Genomic DNA, 6,000 nt, shown 5'->3' on the forward strand with positions numbered 1-6,000 from the left:
TGTTGGGGACCCCAGAGCTGAACACAGTACTCCAGGTGGGGACTCATGTGAGTGGAGTAGAGGGGGAGAATCACCTCCCTTGACCTGCTAGCCACACTTCTTTTGATGCAGCCCAGGATGCAACTGGCTTTCTGGGCTGCAAGTGCACGTTGCTGGCTCATATTCAGTTTTTCATCCACTAATATTCCCGAGTCCTTTCCGCAGGGCTGCTCTCAATCCATTCTTCGCCCAGCCTGTATTTGTGCTTAGGATTGCCCTGACCCACATGCAGGACCTTGCACTTGGCCTTGTTGAACTTCATGAGGTTCGCACAGCCCCACCTCTCAAGCCTGTCAAGGTCCCTCTGGATGGCACTCCTTCCCTTAAGTGAACTAACTGCACCACACAGCTTGGTGCCGCCGGCAAACTTCCTGAGGGTGCACTCAATCCTGCTGTCCATGTTGCTGACAAAGACGTTGAACTGTGCCAGTCCCAATACCAACCCCTGAGGAACACCACTCATCACTGCTCTCCACTCAGACATCAAGCCATTGACCACAACTCTTTGAGTGTGACCATCCAGCCAATTCCTTATCCACCGAGTGGTCCATCCGTCAAATCCATGCCTCTCCAATTTAGAGACAAGGATGTCATGCAGGACAGTGTCAAATGCTTTGCACAAGTCCAGGTAGATGATGTTAGTTGCTCTTCCCTTTTCCACCAACACTGTAACCCCGCCGTAGGCGGCCACCAAATTTGTCAGGCACGATTTGCCCTTAGTGAAGCCATGCTGGCTGTCACCAATCACCTCCTTATTTTCCGTGTGCCCTAGCACAGTTTCCAGGAGGATCCACTCCATGATCTTGCCAGGCACAGAGGTCAGACTGACTGGCCTGTAGTTCCCTGGGTCTTCCTTTTTTCCCTTTTTAAAAAATGGGGGTTATGTTTCCCCTTTTCCAGTCAGTGGGAACTTCACCGGACTGCCATGACTTCTCAAATATGATGGATAGTGGCTTAGCCACTTCATCTACCAGTTCCCTCAGGACCCATGGATGCATCTCATCAGGTCCCATGGGCTTGTGCACCTTCTGGTTCCTTAGATGGTCTCGAACCTGATCTTCTCCTACCATGGGTGGTTCTTCATTCTCCCAGTCCCTGCCTTTGCCTTCTGCAACTTGGGCGGTGTGGCTGGATCGCTTGCCAGTGAAGACTGAGGCAAAAAAGTCATTGAGTACTTTAACCTTCTCCATATCCCAGGTAACCAGGTCTCCCGTTTCCTTCCAGAGAGGGCCCACATTTTCCCTACTCTTCCTTTTATCACCAACATACCTATAGAAGCTTTTCTTGTCACCCTTGACATCCCTGGACAGATTTAATTCTATCAGGGCTTTGGCTTTCCTAACCTGATCCCTGGCTGCTTGGACAATTTCTCTGTATTCCTCCCAGACTACTTGTCCTTGCTTCCACCCTCCGTAGGCTTCCTTTTTGTGTTTGAGTTTGTCCAGGAGCTCCTTGTTCATCCATGCAGGCCTCCTGGCATTTTTGCCTGACTGCTTCTTTGTTGGGATGCATCGCTCCTGAGCTTGGAAGAGGTGATCCCTGAATATTAACCAGCTTTCTTGGGCTCCTCTTCCCTCCAGGGCTTTATCCCATGGTACTCTACCAAGTAGACCCCTGAAGAGGGCAAAGTCTGCTCTCCTGAAGTCCACGGTAGCGAGCTTGCTGTGCACCCTCCTCGCTGCCCTAAGGATCTTGAACTCCACCATTTCAGGGTCACTGCAGCCAAGGCTGCCCTTGAGCTTCACATTCCCCACCAGCCCCTCCTTGTTGGTGAGGACAAGGTCCAGCATAGCACCTCTCCTCGTTGGCTCCTCCATCACTTGGAGAAGGAAGTTATCATCAACGCATTCCAGGAACCTCCAGGATTGCTTATGCCCTGCCGTGTTGTCCCTCCAACAGATATCGGGGTGGTTGAAGTCCCCCATGAGGACCAGGGCTTGTGAACGCGAGGCTGCTCCTATCTGTCTATAGAGGGCCTCATTCTTTCCGTCTTCTTGGTCAGGTGGCCTGTAGCAGACCCCCACTATAATGTCACCTGTCCCTGCCCTCCCTTTAATCCTGACCCATAGGCTCTCAGTCGGCTCCTCATCCATCCCCAGGTGGAGCTCCATGCACTCCAGCTGGTCACTAACATGGAGGGCGACACCCCCTCCTCATCTCCCCTGCCTGTTCTTCCTAAAGAGCCTGTATCCTTCCATTCCAACACTCCAGTCACAGGAGCCATCCCACCACGTCTCCATGATGCCAATAAGATCATAGCCTGGAAGGCGTGCACATGTCTCTAACTCCTCTTGTTTGTTCCCCATGCTATGTGCGTTTGCACAGAGGCATTTAAGTTGGGCCCCCAATGAAGTTGACTTACTGGCTGGAATTCCTTTGTGCTGCTCTTCAGTTGCTCTCCAGCTGACCTGTGATCCCTCTCCAGGCTCTGGGCATCTATTGCTGGCACTGGCATCAAACTGGTAGGAGTGGGATGGATTGAGGTTCCCCTCTCTCGGCAACTTTAGTTTAAATCCCTCTTCACCAGCTTGGCAAGCCTATGACCGAAGATGCTGTTCCCCTTCTCTGACAGATGGGCCCCGTCAGCCCCCAGTAGACCAGGTTTCTCAAAGCGAGTCCCATGGTCTAAGTAGCCAAACCCCTGGCTGTGGCACCAGTCCCGTAACCATTTGTTGATTCGCCAGATTTGACTAGCCCTTTCAGACCCCTTCCCTTTGACCGGGAAGATTGATGAAAAAACTACCTGCGCTCCAGGGTCCCTTACCACTGCTCCCAGAGCTCTGTAGTCCTTCTTGATACTCCTCGGACTGCACCTGGCTGTATCACTGGTGCCCACGTGAAACAACAGCAGCGGAGAATAGTCAATGGACTGTACGAGGCCTGGTAGTCATCGGTGACATCCCTGATACGAGCCCCTCGTAAGCAGCACACCTCTCTAGAGAGTGCATCAGGTCAGCTGATGGGTGCCTCCGTACCTCTCAGAAGACAGTCACCTGCTACTATCACCCGTCGCCTTTTTTTAGTTGCGCTGGTTGTTATATGGGGAGCAGATCAGGCTGCCTTACTCAGCTCCAGCATCTCTCCTGATGTGACGAGTCTTTCCTCTTCAGTCTGCAGAGTGGTGAAGCGGTTCTGCAAGGGCACCTCAGGCTTCGGGGGAAGTCTCTTCCTCCTGCAGGTCCTTGTGCATACTTTTCACACTGATTTCTTAACTTGTGATGATTCTCAACTTGCATCCTACCCTTTCACAGGCAGTTAAGGGATCCCCTGCAGCTGGTGGCTGAATGGTATTTAATAATCCTCTCTACTGCGTTATCCAAAATATTAATGGAAGTTTTGACTAGTGCTAGACCTGAGGTAGAATCTTACACAATCCCATGTGCAAAATCCTTCCACTTTAACAGTGAATCATGAATAGCAAAACCAGATGCATTTTCCCAACACGATGCAGCAGTCCTCAGAAAAATAGCTGCATACTTTATCACAAACTGAACGTGAGTCAATAGTATCAATCTGGAATGAAAGCAGAAAACATTGTACTGGGATATATTAACCAAAATGTAGCACTGAAAATGTGAAGTAATGACATTTTGGGACATTACACTTGTAAAAACTACATGCACCACTTGGAGATACTTCAGGAGATATTAGAGATGTAAAACACATGGCCTCTGAGATAACGCAGAAAGAATTGAGCTCATTTCACCTAAAGAAAACTCTGAAGACACGCATGAAAACAATCTTCAAATATGTAAAGGGGTAGTGAGTGTGGAAATAGAATATAATATTCTTTGCCCACTACAGATAGAATAAAATGTAATGGTCTTAAATTACAAAAAGTGATTTAAATTAGAAATTAGAAAGACTTTTCTATTGGTAAAGACACAAAAGTGAGAATATGTTGCTAAACTTGCATGTTCCCAACAAGATGTTAATAGTCATGTAAAAATGTCAACCAAACCATGCTTCCTTAACCTACACTTGAAAATGTCATGCATGCTCCATCTAAGGTGTAAGACTGCATGGTTAGCTAGATTTTGGTTACAAATTTCAAACCAGAGATTCGTTACCTTACCTAACACACTCTAAATCATAGAATAATAGAAAGGTTTGGGTTGGAAGGGACCTTTAAAGATCATCTAGTCCAACCCCCCTGCCATGGGCAGGGACATCTTTCACTAGATCAGGTTGCTCAAAGCCCCATCCAACCTGGCCTTGAACACTTTCAGTGATGGGGCATCCACAGCTTCTCTGGGCAACCTGGTCCAGTGTCTCACCATCCTCATCATAAAAAATGTCTTCCTTATTCCAATCTAAGTCTACCCTCTTTCAGTTTAAAACCATTGTTCCTCGTCCTGTTACTACAGGTCTTAGTAAAAAGTCTTTGTCTTTCTTATAAGCCCCCTTTCTATATTGAAAGGCTGCGATAAGGTCTCCCCAGAACCTTCTCTTGTCCAGCTTGAACAACCCCAACTCTCTCAGCCTTTCTTCATAGGAGAGGTGTTCCATCCCTCTGATCATCTGATCATTTTTGTGGCCAAATGATCTCTTACCTTTTATTCAAGTCTCTTCAAACGGTTTCTTGAGATTTAGGGAAGCACAATATCTGAAATCCATTCTAAAAATTTCTACTTACTCCCTCAAAAAAGAGAAGACCTAGGTATTCTTAAGCCCCAATATTCGAACTGCTTCTTCTGGTATTATATCTGATGGATGGGGTAGCTAAATTTCAGAAAGAAGATTAAACCCCACTACCAGCCAGAACCTTTTGGGTGAGTTTGTGTGGAGGATCATACTTTATTGGCAAGCAGAAGGAGAAATGCTAATTTCTCTGCAACTGGTAAGTGCCGTGCAGGAACAGGGAAAGGCAGTGAAGTAAACAAACAGCAGGGGAAAGTGTAGCCTTAAAATGTAACATTATAGCAGGCAGCTGAACTGCACAAGCACATCTAGAAATAATTGAGCGACTCTGGTACTTCAGAGCTCACAAACTACGTTGGTTCGTTGCTTACTGAGAGTATCAGCTCAATTGAGTGACTTCTGTTATTTATCTCAGGTTTCATTCCAGGTGTAGGAGACTTTCATGGCAAAGAATAATTGAGAATGGATAGAACTGTAAACCTTTGAGGACTTACTTAATGTACATGATGTCTTTACATAAGTCTGAAACAAAAGCCTGGATACGGCCATCCTGTTCAGAGCAGTCTGACTCCAACTTTGCTCTGTTTACGGTCATTTTTTATTCTGCTGTTTTATGCCTGCTAGGTATTATATTATGAATGGACTAGAGAGCCACAAGTGGGAGATGTGTAGGAAAGACAGAAGAAGATGAAATATGACTGGGATAGGAGAGGATTAGGACAGGGACTGACCTTTCAGCACTATAAGCAGTGCAAGGTACTGACCTGTATGGTGAAGAAGTGCCTAAGGAAATCCTCAGATTTCTTGTCCATGTCTGCTTGAAGTTTTGACACATCTACACCCACCAACCACCAGTTTTTCTACCAGGGGAAAATCCCAGCAAAGAATGACCTGGTTGTGAAAATTAGACTTGTTATGGCCATGTAGGACAAGTGACTTAGCCCCCAGAAGGCAGGCTGCAATGGAAATGTGGGGAAGAAAGAAATGTCTCAAATTATTAAAAAAGGAAAGGTCCAGTTATCCTATGAGTTGCATTTTTGTGTCCAGTTCTGGGCTTCTCAGTACAAGGGAGATGTGGGCATACTGGAGAGAGTCCAGCAAAGGGCCATGAAGATGATTAAAGGACTGGAGCATCTCTCATATGAGGAAAGGCTGAGAGAGCTGGGACTATTAAGCCTAGAGAAGAGCAGGCTCAAGTGAATCATATCAATGTATATAAATACCTGAAGGGAGAGTGCAAAGATGGAGCCAGGCTCTTTTCAGAGGTGTCTGAACACAGGACGAGAGGCAATGGGCACAAACTGAAACAGGGGAGGTTCC

This window comes from Gymnogyps californianus, chromosome 3, assembly GCF_018139145.2.
Source record: "Gymnogyps californianus isolate 813 chromosome 3, ASM1813914v2, whole genome shotgun sequence".
NCBI classification, from domain to species: domain Eukaryota; kingdom Metazoa; phylum Chordata; class Aves; order Accipitriformes; family Cathartidae; genus Gymnogyps; species Gymnogyps californianus.